Source organism: Cricetulus griseus, unplaced genomic scaffold (assembly GCF_003668045.3).
Source record: "Cricetulus griseus strain 17A/GY unplaced genomic scaffold, alternate assembly CriGri-PICRH-1.0 unplaced_scaffold_89, whole genome shotgun sequence".
Taxonomy (NCBI): domain Eukaryota; kingdom Metazoa; phylum Chordata; class Mammalia; order Rodentia; family Cricetidae; genus Cricetulus; species Cricetulus griseus.
This window is the reverse complement of record NW_023277431.1, coordinates 1-17,058: the sequence shown is the minus strand read 5'-3', so window position 1 is coordinate 17,058 and position 17,058 is coordinate 1. Positions and strand designations below refer to the sequence as shown.

The following is a 17,058-nucleotide window of genomic DNA, read 5'->3' as shown; positions in this document are numbered from 1 at the left end:
CTCTGTCCTGTGCTATACCAGGCAGCATGAATTGTGAAGTGTCATGTTGAGAGCCACATTAAATGGGCACCACTTTTCCTACTTGCTTTAATTTCTAGGCCAAAGGAGAGGCTATTTTCAAATCTGTGATTCCTTTTTCTCACAGGTGTTTCTTCACCCCTGGAGGAATAATAAACACTCTCTTCCCTGAGGCACTGCATCTGGGGTGCACAGTGTATGTGGAAAACATGAGTTGATATATATATATATATATATATATATATATATATATATTTCAGTCTCTCATTCCATGACATCACTCATGTTTGTGATTATGAGGGACCTGGAAGGAACACATATTTAGAAAATATGGTCCCAAGACTACCTTACTTTTTGGTAACACCATTAAAAATGAGGTGAATGTATTTTCTCACATGACAAACAGGGAATCCATAAATTAATAATTCAAGAACGACACAAAGGTCACAATTCCTAGTGACACATGGGGCATTACATCAATTCTTTGCCATGGCTAGGCAGCCTAATTTGTGGAGCATCTGACATCCACAGAATATGCACTGTATGGCCTAAGTTACACCAGTGACAGGTTAACACTATCCAACCAAAACCTCTACTTCCATTGTCCAGAGAACCTATAATCAGTTCAAATCACAAAATTACAGGGCACCCATCTCATTACAGAATCACAATTCATTTGCATGTTCAATGTTGATTCTTAAATATTGAAAAATATCCAGAGAGAAAACCAGATCTTTTTGCCTTATTTCAAACACTACATCCAACCTATCACTCTTCCTCCAAAACAATCTTTATTAATGAGAAGATAAATTGAGTATTTGAGTTCCAAACAACGATCTCCCTCTCTGATCCTCAGTTTTCATAGATACCTTGTGATGACCGAATTCTTCTACTTCATTCCATTTCCTACATTGTTTTGCTAATTTACATTCCAGGAGTGACCTGAAGTGTCTTAGTAGCAAATAATAACTGTTAAATAACCATATGTTGAATGTGTAAAATCTTATTTCCTTTTCATATTCAACTACTCTATTTTGCAATCTAGAATCTTTATTGTTGGTGGGAGAGTGTACTGATGATATTTTCTCATGTATTTTTCTTTCCATTTTCTTCATATGGAGTCCCATCCACAATTATATCAAGACTATTCAATACTCACATAATATCTGCTTTTCTTTATCTAAAATATTTTTATGTCACACACACACAGGCACACACAGATTGTGTGTGTGTGTGTATACATATATATATATATATATATAGAGAGAGAGAGAGAGGCAGAGAGAGAGAGAGAGAGAAAGAGGCTGTGAGAGAGAGATACACAGATGCAATCAGATTTACAAGCAATCTGAATGACTCACAGACACACAGTGCTACATCTAGAGTTGGTGAAAATCTTAATTTCCAAAAGCTGACTTTTGAGTTTGACATGATTATATCCTTTTCCATCTCCTTTTCCTCTGGTGATATCATTTAATTCTTCCAGGCTGAGGGCAATTTTGTTGTGTATATACAAAATCTGCATGCCTTTTATCTGACTTTTATTTTGTCTAATTGTACCATGAACCCAGTAATATTATCCATTTAACTTTATATTTAGTTTTAATCATTTCTGAGTTACATAGAAGCTCTTCATTTAATCTTCAATATAATTGGTGAATGACAGTTTAAAACCTCTGCCCAGACTGGAAGACCGACCCTGAGTCCAGATGCACATCAGTCTTGGTTTCCCACTGCTCTCTGTCCTCTGCCTGCCGCCTGAGAGAGGGAGACACCCCGCTTGCACCCAATGGAAAAAGGGATGGGAAGACAACAGAATAAGAACACACTCAACAACAGAAAGACCAATGTGAAACAAGAAGAATCCAGGGACTCTACAGCAGCAAAATGTAAAAAGCCCAATGCGGAGGATGAAGAAGAGATGGACCTTAAAAATTATCATTTTTTGGTTAGTCGAATATTTCTTAAAGAATTCTTTTTTTCTTTCAGATTTTTTATTTGAATCATGTAAAACAAAATTGTTTTAAGATGACAACCCCAGTTCCCTTCTCCCTCCCATCCTTCCCTACCACCACCACCCCAAATAAAACCCTACCTATCACACATCCTTTCTGCTCCCCATGGATGGTGAGGCCTTCCATTGGGTGTCATCAGAGTCTATCATATCCTTTGGGATAAGCCTAGGCCCACCCCCGTGTGTCTTGGCTCAGGGAGAATGTCTCTATGTGGAACGGGCTCCCAAAGTCCATACCTATTCTAGGGATAAACTGAACTACTACAAGAGGTCCTGTAGATTTCTGAGGATTCCTCAATGAAATCCATGTTTCTGGGGTCTGCATCAGTCCTATGCTGGTATCCCAGCTATCAGTCTGGGGAGCAAGAGTCCCCGATGTTCAGGTCAGTTGATTCCCTGGGTTTCACCAGCCTGGTCTGGACACCTTTTCTCTTAACTCATCCTGTCTGCACCTGGATTCCAGTTCAGTTTAGTGATAAGTTGTGGGTGCCGGCTTCTACTGCCACCAGCTGCTGGATGAGGACTATTGGGTGGCATATAAGTCAGTCATCAATCTCATATCAGGGGAGGGCATTTAATGTAGCCTCTCCTCTGTTGCTTAGATTGTTAGTAGGTGTCATCTTTTTAGATCTGCAGACGTTTCCCTGGTGCTTGATTTCTCTGTAAACCTAAAATGTCTCCCTCTACTATAATATCTCCATTCTTGTTATCTTCTATTCTTCCCCTGACTCAACCTTTCTGCTCCCACTTGTCCTCCTCACCCCTCCTCTCCTACCCTTCTCATTTTCCTAGCTCCCTCCCCCCTCTTCCCTTGCTCTCAATTTGCTCAGGGGATCTTGACCTTTTCCCCTGCAGGGGACCATGTATGCCTCTCTTAGAGTCCTCCTTGTTTGCTAGCTTCTCTGGCAGTGTGGATTGTAGGCTGGTAATCCTTTACTCTATGTCTAAAATCAACATATGAGTGAGTACATATGATTTGTCTTTGTGTTATTGGGTCACCTTGCTCAGAATGGTTTCTTCTAGTTCCATCCATTTTCCTGCAAATTTCAAGATTCCATTATTTTTTTCTGCTGAGTAGTACTCCATTGTATAAATGTATCCATGTATATCTGTATCCATTCTTCAGTTGAGGGGCATCTAGGCTGCTTCCAGTTTCTGGCTATTACAAATAGTTCTGCTATGAACATGGTTGAACAGATGTCCTTGTATGAATGTGCTTTTTTGGGATATGTGCCTAAGAATCTACTGGATCTTGTGATAGACTCATTACCATTTTCTTTAGGAGCCACCATACTGATTTCCAAAGTGGCTGTACAAGTTGGCATTCCCACCAGCAGTGGAGACGTGTTCCTTTTTCTCCACATCCTCTCCAGCATAAACTGTCATTGGTGGTTTTGATATTTGCCATTCTGACAGGAGTAAGATGGTATCTCAGAGTTGTTTTGATTTGCATTTCCCTGACGGCTAAGGATTTTGAACACTTTGTTATGTGTCTTTCAGCCATCTTAGATTCCTCTATTGAGAATTGTCTATTTAGTTTTGTACCCCACATTTTAATTGGATTTTTTCATGTTTTAGAGACTAGCTTCTTGAGTTCTTTGAATATTTTGCCGATCAGCCCTCTGTCAGATGTGGGGTTTGTGAATATCTTTTCCCAGTCTGTGGGCTTCAGTTTTGTCTTGTGGACCGTGTCCTCTGCCTTACAGAAGCTTCTCAGTTTCAGTAGGTCCCATTTATCAGTTGTTGTTCTCAGTATCTGTTCTACTGGTGTAATGTTCAGGAAGCAGTCCCCTGTACCAATTAATTCAAGTGTATTTCCCACTTTGTCTTCTAATAGAGTTAGTGTGGGTGGGTTTATGTTGAAGTCGTTGATCCATTTTGACTTAAGTTTTGTGCGTGTCAATAAGCTTGGGTCTATATCTAGTCTTCTACATATCTGCATGCAGTTGGCCAGCAACATTTGGTGAAGATGTTCTCTTTGTTCCAGCATGTAAATTTGAATTGTTTTCAAAAATCAGGTGTTTGTAGGTGTGTGGGTAAATATCAGGGTTTCAGCTCTATTCCATTGGTCTACCTGTCTATTTTAGTGTCAATACCAAGCTGTTTTCAGGACTGTAGCTCTGTAATAGAGCTTGAAGTCGGGGATGGTGATGCCTCCAGAAGTTCCTCTATTGTACAGGGTTGTTTGGCTATCCTGGGTCTTTTGTTTCTTCATATAAAGCTGAGAATTGTTCTTTCAAGGTCTGTGAAGAATTGTGTTGGGATTTTGAGGGGGATTGCATTGAATCTGTAGATTGCTTTTGTCAAGATTGCCATTTTTACTATGTTAATCCTACCTATCCAAGACCGTGGGAGATCTTTCCATTTTCTGGTATCTTCTTTAATTTCTTTCTTTAGAGAGTCAAAATCCTATGGTACAGGTCTTTCACTTTTTTGGTTAGTGTTACCCCAAGGTATTTTATGTTGTTTGTGGCAATTGTAAAGAGTGATGTTTGTCTGATTTCTTTTTCTACCAATGTGTCATTGGTATATAGTAGGGCTACAGATTTTTTTTAGTTAATCTTGTATCCAGACACTTTGCTGAAGGTGTTTATCAGCTGTAGGAGTTCCCTGGTTGAGTTTTTCGGGTCACTTATGTAGACTATCATATCATCTGCAAATAGTGAGAGTTTGACTTCTTCCTTTCCAATTTGTATTCCCTTGATCTCCTTTTGTTGTCTCATTATTCTAGCTAGAACTTCAAGGACAATATTGAAGAGGTATGGAGAGAATGGACTGCCTTGTCTTGTCCTTGATTTTAGAGGAATTGCATTGAGTCTCTCTCCATTTAATTTGATGTTGGCTGTCAGCTCGCTATATATTGTTTTTATTATGTTGATGTATGTTCCTGTTATCCCTGATTTCTCCAAGACCTTTATCATACAGGGGTGTTGGATTTTGTCAAAGGCCTTTTCAGCATCTAGTGAGGTAATCATGTGGAATTTTCCTCAGTCTGTTTATATGGTGGATTACATTGATGGATTATTATGTTGAACCTCCTTGCATCCCTGAGATGAAGCCTACTTGATCGGGATGGATGATTTCTCGAATGTGTTCTTGGATTGGATTTGCCAATATTTTATTGAGAATTTTTGCATCAATGTTCATGAGGGATACAGGTCTGTAGTTCTCTTCCTTAGTTGTGTCTTTGTGTGACTTGGGTATCAAAGTTATTGAAGCCTCATAAAAAGAGTTTGGCAATGACCCTTCTGCTTCTATTGTGTGGAATACATTGAGGAAAATTGGTATTAGCTGTTCTTTGAATTTCTGGTAGAATTCTGCACTGAAGCCATCTGGTCCTGGGCTTTTTTTGGTTGGGAGATTTCTGATGACTGCTTCTATTTCATTAGGGTTTATAGGTCTATTTAAGTTGCTTACAGCCAGGCATTGGTGGTGCATGCCTTAATCCCAGCACTCAGGAGGCAGAGGCAGGCAGTTCTCTGTGAGTTCAAGGCCAGCCTGATCTCCAGATCGAGTGCCAGGATAGGCTCCAAAGCTACACAGAAAAACCCTGTCTTGAAAGAAAAATTGCTTATCTGTGCTGGATTTAATTTTGGTAAGTGAAATTTGTCCAGAAAATTGTCCATTTCCTTTAGATTTTTGAATTTTAAGGAATATGGGTTTTCAAAGTATGACCTGATGATTCTCTGGATTTCTTCTGTGTCTGTTGTTATGTCACTGTTTTCATGCTGATTTTATTAATTTCTATGTTCACTTTCTGCTATTGGTAAAAGTTTGGATAAAGGTGTGTCTATCCTGTTGATTTTCTCGACCAACCAACTCTCCGTTATATTGATTCTTTGTATTGTTCTCCTAGCTTCCATTTTATTGACTTTAGCCCTCAATTTGATTATTTCCTGGTGTCTTCTCCTCCAGGCTCTATTGGCTTCTTTGTGTTCTAAAGCTTTCAGTTGTGCTGTTCTCTAGTGTGATTATTCTCCTGTTCCTTCATGTGGGACTTAACGCTATGAACTTTCCTATTATCACTGCCTTCAAAGTGTCCCATAGGTTTGGTTATGTTGTGTCTGTCCACATTCTCATTGAATTCTAGGAAATCTTTAATTTCTTTTTTTGATTTCTTCCTCGACCCAGGAATTGTGCAATTGGGTGTTATTGATTTCCATGAGTTGTAGGTTTTCTGTAATTTGTATTTCGTTGCATAGTCCCTCGAAGAAGGGAATGGGGACAAGGACACCTGACAAAAGTGGGAGCCCGTGGGCTGGAAGAAGAGCCTTCATCCTGTTGCTGTTCAAAGCAGAAACAAACACCCACAGGTAAGCACTGAACCACACTTCTGGAATTCAATTGTGGAGAGGGAGGAGGGATGAGCAAAGAGGCCAAGACAGGACTAGAGACCTGAAGAAACAGTGGACCTGACCTACTGATAGCATGAAGACCCTTGTTATAAAGCTGCGGAACACAGCGTTGAGCTGAACCAAGCCCTCTGAATGTGGGTGCCAGCTAGGAGGCCAAGACAATCTATAGGACCTCTAACGGTGGAGCCAGTCTTTATCCCTAGAGCACAATGGACTTTGGGAGCCCATTCCCTATGGAAGGATACTATTGTAGCCCAGATACTCTAAGGAGGGCCTAGGCCCTCCCTCCAAATGATTTGACAGACTTTGAAATTACCTGGTGGGAGGCCTCACTATACCTGGGGAGGTGTTGGGGGGTAGTTAGGTGGGTGTTGGTGGGGAATATGGAGGAATGGGAGGGCGAGGGAATGGGGGGATGGATATGTATATATGAGTAGCAATTAAGGGAACCATGAACAATTATGCTACACAAAATGTCTTTGGTAGTTCCTAATAGAACAAAGATACATTGTGATCCATGTTTTTCCTTAATAGAAATGTGAAAGATGCAGATAATGTTGATGGTCAGTGTCATATAAAATTCATACATAGGATAAGACATCAGTTTAACAAGCTGCTCTTCCCTTATCACATCCCTAGCTGTGTCTCTTATGGTACACTAAAAGTTGAAGGTTCTTATGTCAAATGCATGAACACAGACACAGGCATCTCCTCTCATATCCCATCCTTCATCTATAGAATATTTCTAATTCAGTTATCTTAAGAACAGAATGAAAAGTCAAAACCCACTGCAGAGTCATTAATATATTTCCCATATGTAAAAACTTATATAATTTTTGGTGTGGGCATGTGTGGTGTGTGTGTGTGTGTGTGTGTGTGTGTGTGTGTGTGTGTGTGTGTGTGTGTGTTTACATGTACTTGTGAGTCCAGGTAACCTTGAATCCCAGAAGAGGCCATATAATCCTTTGGATATATTGCTCTAAGTGTTTCTGAAGAATATTTTGAACATTCATATTGATTAAGGTCTTCTGCAAGAACAGTACTATTAACAGCTGAGGCATTAATAAGCTTCTCTAATATTCTTTCTATCTGTTTACCAAAACATCCTCTCTCTTCTATGTTCTACTCTTCTAACTCCTAGGATGCATCAGTATCTTCTTCTGTTACCCACACTAGGCAGAATACTGTTTTAACTGTGTCTAAAAAGTGAAGTTTGCTATTTCACCAATATCTCGTATATTTTTGTCAAAACTCTACTGACATCAAAGTTATTTATTATTTATTCACTCTTATATTTAAAAAATAACATTGCATATATTTTGAACACTATTTATTTTAAAGCAGAAAAGAATATTTCTAATCTGCACCCTTTTCAATTTGTTAGGTCTCATGAAGTGAGTTAGTGAGTGGAATACTATAGGACACAAAGAAGAGAATAAGTAGACATGATACAGCAGGTCAATATCATTAGAGGAAACCATGACAGTAATGCTAAAACAGGTAGGTATTGCATTGTGAATCAACATTTGAATTTGATATATATTTGTTAGAAAGAATTAATGAAATATCAGTTCTGGAATGCAATTTTTCCCTGATGTTTTGAAGAGATTTTTGTTGCTGGTCTTAACAAAATTATGTAGCACTTAGGAACAAAGATGCATCCCAACATCCCAGCACTGGAAGCCAAGGTGGAGAAAATTTCCACAGCTACCATGACCTTACCCTTGGTACTATGATACACAGGGAGGAAAGTGACCCAGACACAGCAGAACAACAGCATGCTGAATGTCAGGAACTTGGCTTCATTGAATGTGTTAGGCAGATTCCTGGACAAGAAAGCCATAGTGAAGCTTGCTTGAGCCAGGCAGGCCAGGTTTCCCAGGACACAGTAGAAGGCAGTAACTGAACCCTTGCTGCACACAATGATGATGTGGCCATGCTCAGAGTGGGCATCAATACTAACAGAGGGAGGAGATGTTCCCAACCAGACTGCACAGATAATAACTTGGATGAGAGTACAGATGGCAATGATGTAGTTAGGGGCCCCTGAAACCAGCAAGTATCTCATACTTCTTCCAGGGGCTGTGACTTTGAAAGCCAGAAGCACAGTAACTGTTTTGGCCAACACAGTGGAAACAGCCACAGTGAATCCAACTCCAAATGTGATTTGCTGCAACATGCATGTAGCTGAGCTTGGGTGGCCAATGAAGAGCAAGGGGCAGAGGAAACAAAAGAAGAGTGAGATGAGCAAGATATAACTGAGCTTCCTGTTATTGGCCTTCACAATGGGAGTGTCATGGTGCTTGACAAAGACTCCAAGAACCAGAGCTGTGAATGCAGAGAAGCACAAGGCCATTAAGGCAAGAGCCATTCCCAAAGGGTCTTCATAGCTCAGAAATATCACTGCTTTGGGAATGCACTGGTTCTGCTCTCTGTTGGCAAACTGGTCCTCTGGGCACTTCACACACTGATCCACACCTGAGTGAAAGAGTAATGTATTCTTAGCTCCCCTTCAATAATTTTTTTGACAGAGCATTTCAATTACATGTACATAAGAAGAATTATAATTACTGCATTTGGATGAGGAGGATGCCATTGAAGGGTGTTGCTGCATCGAAACATTTCCATTTTCTAGTGCTCATTATCTAAATGGGGAACTCCTGAATAAATTATGTTATGGAGGGAGGCTGGTAGCAGAGAGACCAGGAGAGTAGAGGAGCGGGAGAAGAACATGGGGAATCAGGAAGATTGTGTAGGGAGATGAATACAGGAGAGCAAGAAAAGAGACTCATCAATAGAGGAGCAATCATAATTTTAAAGAGCAATTATGGCCTGAGGGTATTGTACAGCGATCCATCCACAAGGATGATCACAACAAGGATTCTAAGCAATAGTGGAGAGGTTACCTTAAATATCCTTCCCCTAAGTGAGATTGATGACTACATTAAACACCATCGTAGAGCCTTCATCGAGTAGCTTATGGAAAGTGAAGCAGAGATCCACAGCTAAGCACTGAGCTGAACAAAAGCAACAGATTTTTTTTCTATTAGCTGTATTGATGCAATCATGTGACATGACATCTGAGGCACAGATTTTGTGGTACATTCTGGGGCTATGAAGAAATTACTTATATTGGTGAATTGACAGATGATATTCTTTAACCACAGTTTTTCTGAGTGTTTTTAAAATCTAAGATCCCATGGATTCAGTGCTTCCTGAGGTCTTTGCTACTTTTATGAATGCTATCCCTAGGAAATATTGAGACCAGACCTCTGCTATGTTTTCTATTTCAAATTATCTGGCTTAGACACATTTAAATAAAAGTACCTGAAAATGAATCAGCATACTTTATGAGCTTGTTTATATTTATAGGTGTATATTCATATAAAAGTAACAGAAGATCTGAGGAATTTGAAAGTGATTTGGATTATATGTGGTAAGTAGGAGGATGAAAGTGAGAGATGAGAGATACCTGAGATGTTCAAATATAATAAATATCATAAACTCAGGTTTAGTTCTGTCTTCTTCTGGCAGTAACAACAAGATACTCCCAAGTCATATTCAGAAGAATTTGTAGCCTGTCACTTAAAGTAGAAGCATCTGTAAATACTTGGCACTAAATTGCCCCTACATTATATTCATTTTCATTTCAGAACAGACAACACCTTCCTTCTTTCCTAATTTGGATTGCTGTGAGACACAGACCCAATTATGAGTTAGATACTGATAAACAACATGACAAAGACAACACAAAAGCAATTAAGAAGGAGTGTTAACACAGATCATTGTGTTGCTTAATACTACCCTGTTTATAAGTTGCAATAACCATGATAGTAAGTGTGGGAAATCGTAACCTATTTGCTGTGAATCACTAGATAACTGCATACTGGGATAGTGGGCTTCCAATATTTTAAGGGGTTTATCTAGAGTGATGTTTTTATGCACTGTTTCGTTTAGTAATTTTTATACACTTGGAATCTTGTTCAAATGTGAGATAATGTACTGCTCTCGCAGAAGACCTGAATTCCGTTCTCATTATAAACTCAGGAGTCTCACAAATTTGTGAAAGTAACTACAGAGGTATTGGATGTCTTTCACCAGCACTGTCTCTTATGTGCACATAACCACCAATCTAACATAAACATACACATAATCAAAGTAATAATAAAGATGTTTTGATAGTTTTTCATAAGTATTCATTATTCATATGTGTTTTTACATTTAAAACAGTTAATGGTAATTTTCAATTGCTTTGGAATATATTATTGTGAGACTGCATGGAGTTACTACTATTATATGGATCCCGAGGATGAGCTAAGGTCATCAGTGTGACTGGTAATGAATTTAACTCCTGAGTCATCTCACTGGCCATGCATATCCCTTATGGACTTTCCTTTCATTATTTAGGATAACAGGCATAAGCAGTGAAAACCTAATAACCTAATTTGTATTTAGTCAATACTGAATAAATAATCATTTGACCACTATAGGGTATTTAGGTGATAATATTGTTTGAATAATTGTAGCTAATTATTACCGTGTGATGTACATGAAAATATTGAGTATAATTTACAGATTATGTCAATACTTATCCCGACTTTTGTAAATTCTCAATCAAATAGAAGTTTTGTTAAGAATTCTCTGGATATTGAATGTACTCTACTTTCTCTTTGAAGAAGTTCATGAAAATAGAATAAGTAAAAATTTACTTCCAATTAATTTTACAGAGGACTTGGGTTTGATTATTCACACCCAAATTACATAGTAAAGCAGAGCCATTGACCTATTCTGCTTTCTGAGGGCCCCTAAGAGAAATCAGTTTGCATTCAACATATGTAGGTATGAATACAGGCAAAATGATTAAACAGTCTTGAAAGATTCAAGACCCAGATGTAATATATATGTAATTTTGAGGACATTAATCACTAGGAAGTAACTTGTGTAAAATCCTCTCACAGTGCATAATGATAATAAAAATGGTCTCTTTATGAAAAAGCCTCCTAAATTGATTTACAAAGAGTCAAGATGTGAGTCAAGGCATGAGGTATTTTATACAGGGATACAGGTAATGATCATAGTCTTATAACGCTTAGCTTAGGAAAATATTATACTGAATTTTGCCATTCCCTTTAAGACCCCTTCGGCTTCCTAGTGTGGGGGTGGGAGGAATGATCAATATGAAGGATTTATAACTGCCTCAATTACTCACTTGTATCATTAGAGATTTCATTTTCTGGGCAGGGGATGCATTCAAAACAGCAGACTGCCATTCCCTCCTGCCACAATTTTCTGAATCCAGGGCCACAATCAGCACTGCACACAGAGGGTGGCACCTAAGGAAATTTAGACATATGGTGATATCAGACAACTTATCTACCATTTTCATACCTATATTATATAGCATGTTTAGATACTAATAAGATAATTTCATATACACCAACTGATAACCACAATACAAAAAGTACAGTTTTCAAATGACATGGAGAAGCTTAAATAAAAAATTCTCTTTCTCAGATTATCCATGAAGCATTTTATTAATGGGTATTGTGCAGTGTTGTCCATAAGCAGGGCTTTATTATAAACTCCAGGACAGAAAGCCAAAAACCAGTGTTCCTTCAGGATCTATGCTTTGGTTGCAGTGTTCAGATTCTTGCCTAGTATTCCATTGACTGTAACCCATCAGCCATGTTGACAAAACCTCAATAATCTTGTAGTCATTGTTTGATCACAACAACTGAATAGCAAAATTAGGAAGCATCAAAATTTGAAACACTGGAATATCTCCGAAAATCTCAGACAACACATATCAACTCCAATAAAATACTACTGCAAAGCATGACACACAGAGGGTGAAGAGCAAAGAGTTGAATGGACAGAGCCTACTCTGTTTTACGGTGAGAAAGTGGTGACTTGATGTTTAGTGAGCTGGAAGGTGGAATGTTTCCAAATGTAAAAAGTCCTACACAGAATACAAATGCAGGGGAACCATAATAAAAGTTAGATTGTTTAAATTTAATTGAAGGATTTCTTAAACTAAAAGAAAGTATACAGTATCTGTGATTACCTTGAACCTGGTGATGGACAACTATAAGTTGCATTAGAAGGGTCCCAATTCTTGCTTGCTCACTTTGGATCATTTGTTTTGTGTTAAAATCTATGTCAAAAAAACATGCCCCAATCACAGAATCATCCCAAGTTCTCTATGAATATTGAGAACTACAATGCTTCCTTTTGTCTTTTTGTTTTTGTTAAAACAGGGTCTCAGTGTGTAGCCTTGGTTTATGTAAACTCGTTAGACCAGTCTATATTTCTTTCCTTCATTTTTGTATATCTTTTCATTTATTTTTTTAATTTGAAGTGTTTCCAGGACTATTTTGAATAAGAGTGGAGACGGTGCAAGTTCTTGTCCATTTTTTGCTCATTTCACTTAAGTTATGTGTTCCATATGGATCTCTGTCTTACTGTACTCCCTCTTTATTTCAGGCCTCCTACAAAAACAGTTTCCTGTTCCTGTGTCCAAAGAGCTTGAAATAAAAAGTGCACCACAACACACATGTGACTCCATCTGACTTTATTGGATATTCTTTGATTTTCATTCCATGTAGTACAATACTGTCAATATTTATGCCACAGGAAAACTTAATGTGTCAAGATTTTCATTCTATGTTGGGATTTGTTTCTTTGGTGGTTTTATTTTCAATCTATATGGATGTTGGACTTTATTAAGAGTCCTTTCTGCACAATTGTAGATAATAATTGATTTCTGTCCTTGAGTTTTTTCATGTGGTACATTATTCTTAACTTCCATGCTTACTTCCTCAGAATGAAGAAATCTTGGTTACTGAGACTGATCTTTCCGTTCTCTTGATGAGATTTCTTGGGTGGTGATTAGTTTAGAAATATTACGTCCAAGTCAGTCCAAGAGATTCTTCTCTAGTTTTTATTTTTTCAATTTCCTTCCATTGCAAACTTTTCAATCTTTTTTAGAAGGTTTCTCACGTATTTTCCCCATGAAGGTAACAAAGGTATGTTTGTGATTTTTTAAACAAAAAATGTGACCTGTAATACGCAATTCTTACTGAAATTTTTGTAAATTATTGTGCTTTTATTGTTATTGCAAGATTTGATACTTTTATAATAGTATCTGATTTTCTGATTGATGTTCCAGTCCTGGGTATATGTTCCTTTGACTTCTTGTGATTATCTTGCATTTTAGTCTGAAGTAGCACTTCTATTACTTTAATATTATTCATAGTGTTCACACATTGGCTACACATTCTGTAATATTTTTCATATTGAACTTTGTTCTCTCTCCTACTATTAGGGATAATTTTTCTTGGTATAGTAATCAGGCTTGACAGGGTATGTCTCTAATTATTTGAAGTATATCACTTTTATTCTCCTCCTTTAAGTATTCTCAGTATAATATTCTGTAATCCAGATGATATCTTTCTTATGACTGGGGCTTCTCTCATGCAGCCTCCAATTTTCACAAAAGCAATTTTAAATAAAATAATTCAATGGCTTCTTCTTTTCTGACGTTGAATCTTTGAGATTTAAGAGACTATTGCATCCTGATGGACAATGTAATGTTGCATTTTGGAAATTTACACCTACATTTACGTGATTTAATGTTGATGAATTAAGTCTCCCCTTCTACTCTCGGGCCCATGGTTTGTAAAGTTGATCTTCAATCATATTGCCAAGATTTCAAATGTTTTTCTTTATTCCTTTTGCATTATTTCTGTTATAGCTTGAATTTTCTAATTATTACTCCTGTTCTTAAAGTCTTCCATCTTACCTTTAACATAGAGTATTCTCTTGGTGACAATTTTACTGGTTGCTATTTGATTTTTTTGCTTTACATTTATATAAGTTAGTCTGAACTTTTATTTATTATTTTGTGCCTTTCTAGAAATCCTTTGTCAAATGATTATTAACTGTCTAATTGCATGAGAGTTTTCATGATCTCATTGTCTCTTGAAGAATTGATTTGAGTCCTTTTTAATATATGGAACTCTCTTGTAATCATTCTTTTAATTCTTTTAATTCCTTGTTCATATGTCAGTGAACCTACTCTCCTATAAAGCTATGACTGTAAGATTTGGGATACTATTGCTTTGATATCTTCCTGTATATTTGTTTGTTGTTTTTTTCTGCATTGCAATTTGCATTTCTGGGAGCAGAGCACTGGTTGTATTGATTTTAATCCCCAGTATTCTTCCAGTTGATGTTTCTGTAATGTTCAACTGTGGTGTAGTTAGAATAGACATGCAATTCCACTGCTGTCCTCTGAATAGATATGTAGCTCAGTAGATACATATTCAGCTCATATATTCTTTTTCCTGAGAATCACTCTCCTCACAATCTGAGAAAGAGCAAAAAAACTGTAAATTTCATACCGTCTAGGAAACCTGAGATATCCCTTCAGATCATTCTTGATGACATTCCTGTAGTTACACTCATTCAAATTAACCTGTTTTGTACAAGGAAGTTTGAATTGGATACCTTAAAATCACCCACATCAGATTTAATCCTTATAAAATACCCGTGAACAATAATGGGATGTTTCTTTTACAAATTTCCACAAAATGCACTTTTATTACTACCAATTCTCCAATTACAAAGAAGAAAACTAGGCACTCCCTTATTTGAATGAACTATGATGTAATTAATGGGAGCTAACAAGATATCTCCAGTGAGAAATTTCCTTTCCAGTGTATGATTCAGAGCTGGAGATAATGCTGAGAATTTTGTAACAATTCCTGCTCATGAATAACACTCACAATTTATTTCCTGTAAACACTGTGTGGATCTGAGCTTTCTCCAGTTCCAAAGGACCCAAATAACTCCACTGTCATCCATATAAAACACACTCATAACAGTTGCAAGCATACATTAGAACAAAACAGTCACATCCAAAAGAAAGAAAGAAAAAGAAGAAAACAATTCATAGAATAGCTAATATGGGTAATGAAAATGATAATTTATGGTTAAATGTGTTGACAAATTAGGATCTCTGTGTAAAAAGGTTTAAAACTTAAATAAGTAAAATTCATGACTTGTGTATTTTTATTTTACCTAATCCTTGCAAAATCTTAATTTTCAACATCAATATTCAGCACAACATAGGAAATCCCTGTAATATTATCAGTCTGATAATAAAACAATATTGCTTCCTTAACTAGAAATAATGTTAAATCATTTTTACAACTTGCTTATAGTCATATTAAATCCAGAAACAGGTTTTGATATGAGAAAAAATGCATTCTATGCAAGTTGGAAATCCTCAAATGCTTAATTGTCACATAAAAAGAAGTCAAGAAAAATCATAAAGGAAGGGGTTAGATATTGGTTCATAATGTGACATCTTTTTTCTGATATTTTATTTAATTTTTACAAAATTATAATTTCACACGTCAATCCCTTCTCCCCCTTTCCTCCTCCCCCCAGTCCTCCACCTAACTTCTCCCCTTCCCCCCTCTGTTCCCCATAAAGGGTAGGGCCCTCCACAGGGCCTCCCCAAATTCATAATATGACATCTTATTACATTAAATTACAAAGAAGCACAAATGTTCCCAATTGCCAGTATTGCTGCCATGTAATGGAAATCCATACAATTTTATCAAACCCACCTGTCTATTTCCTGTGGCAAACTCTATCATGTCTTGATATATATGGAGCTGTTGACTATGTGGAAAATATGGGCTATACTTTCCTATCTTCACCTTAAGTCTAAGACCATGTGGGAAATTCCACATCTGGAAAATGTCAAACTCTTCCTGATTTTTTTCCTTTTGGTTCAAATTTACTCTGTCCCCAACAGGATTTGTGAAGTGCGTCTTCTTCAGAAATGACTTCAGCTGAAAGACAGGCAGAATCCTAGCATGTATGTGCCCTTCCTTGAATCAAAAAACATTTTGATTTTACATTAAATGCAACATTATTGAAGGTGCCCAGGGAAGAAATCTTGTTGAAATCAAATGGCTAAATAAGACTATCATGACATTCCTAAAATTTTAGTCCCTTCAGAAGAAACTCCTAAATACAAAGACATATATGAAAACACCAAATATAGATATGCAACATTCTCTCAAACATACACACACATACACCCACATATAGATAGAGAGACTCACATCCATCCAGAGATAACACTCTAAATACAGCCACAAACTTATTTACACACACACACACACACACACACACACACACACACACACACACACCTTGAAATTCTTACATATAGCAGGCAAACATAAACAGGCATATGCATTCAAACATACATTCAGAAACACAGAAAACACATACACAGGAACACACATATTGACACATACATACAGGGAAACACACACACACACAAACACACACACACACACACACACACACACCAACAGATGCATTAAGAAACAGAAAAGTGTGTGCCCATATCAAAAAACAGACAGACAGACACACAAATATTCACAGATACAACAATACACGTATAAATATGTGTAAGCACAAATAAATACACACATAGGCACATACAGACATATTCACTGACAAATATATAAATAAAGATACACAGAGAAAAAGAGAACACCCACACAGTAACACAAATGTATTCTCATTACCACAGGATAGCAGACAGATACTCATAAAATCATACATATGAAGGAATACACACATAAA

The 17,058-nt window shown here is 37.2% G+C and overlaps 1 pseudogene; it reads right to left on the bottom strand.

The window, feature by feature from the left end:
* Positions 1-7,878: 7,878 nt before the first annotated feature.
* Positions 7,879-16,250, bottom strand: LOC113838883 (annotated as a pseudogene).
* Between the last annotated feature and the right edge of the window lie 808 nt (positions 16,251-17,058).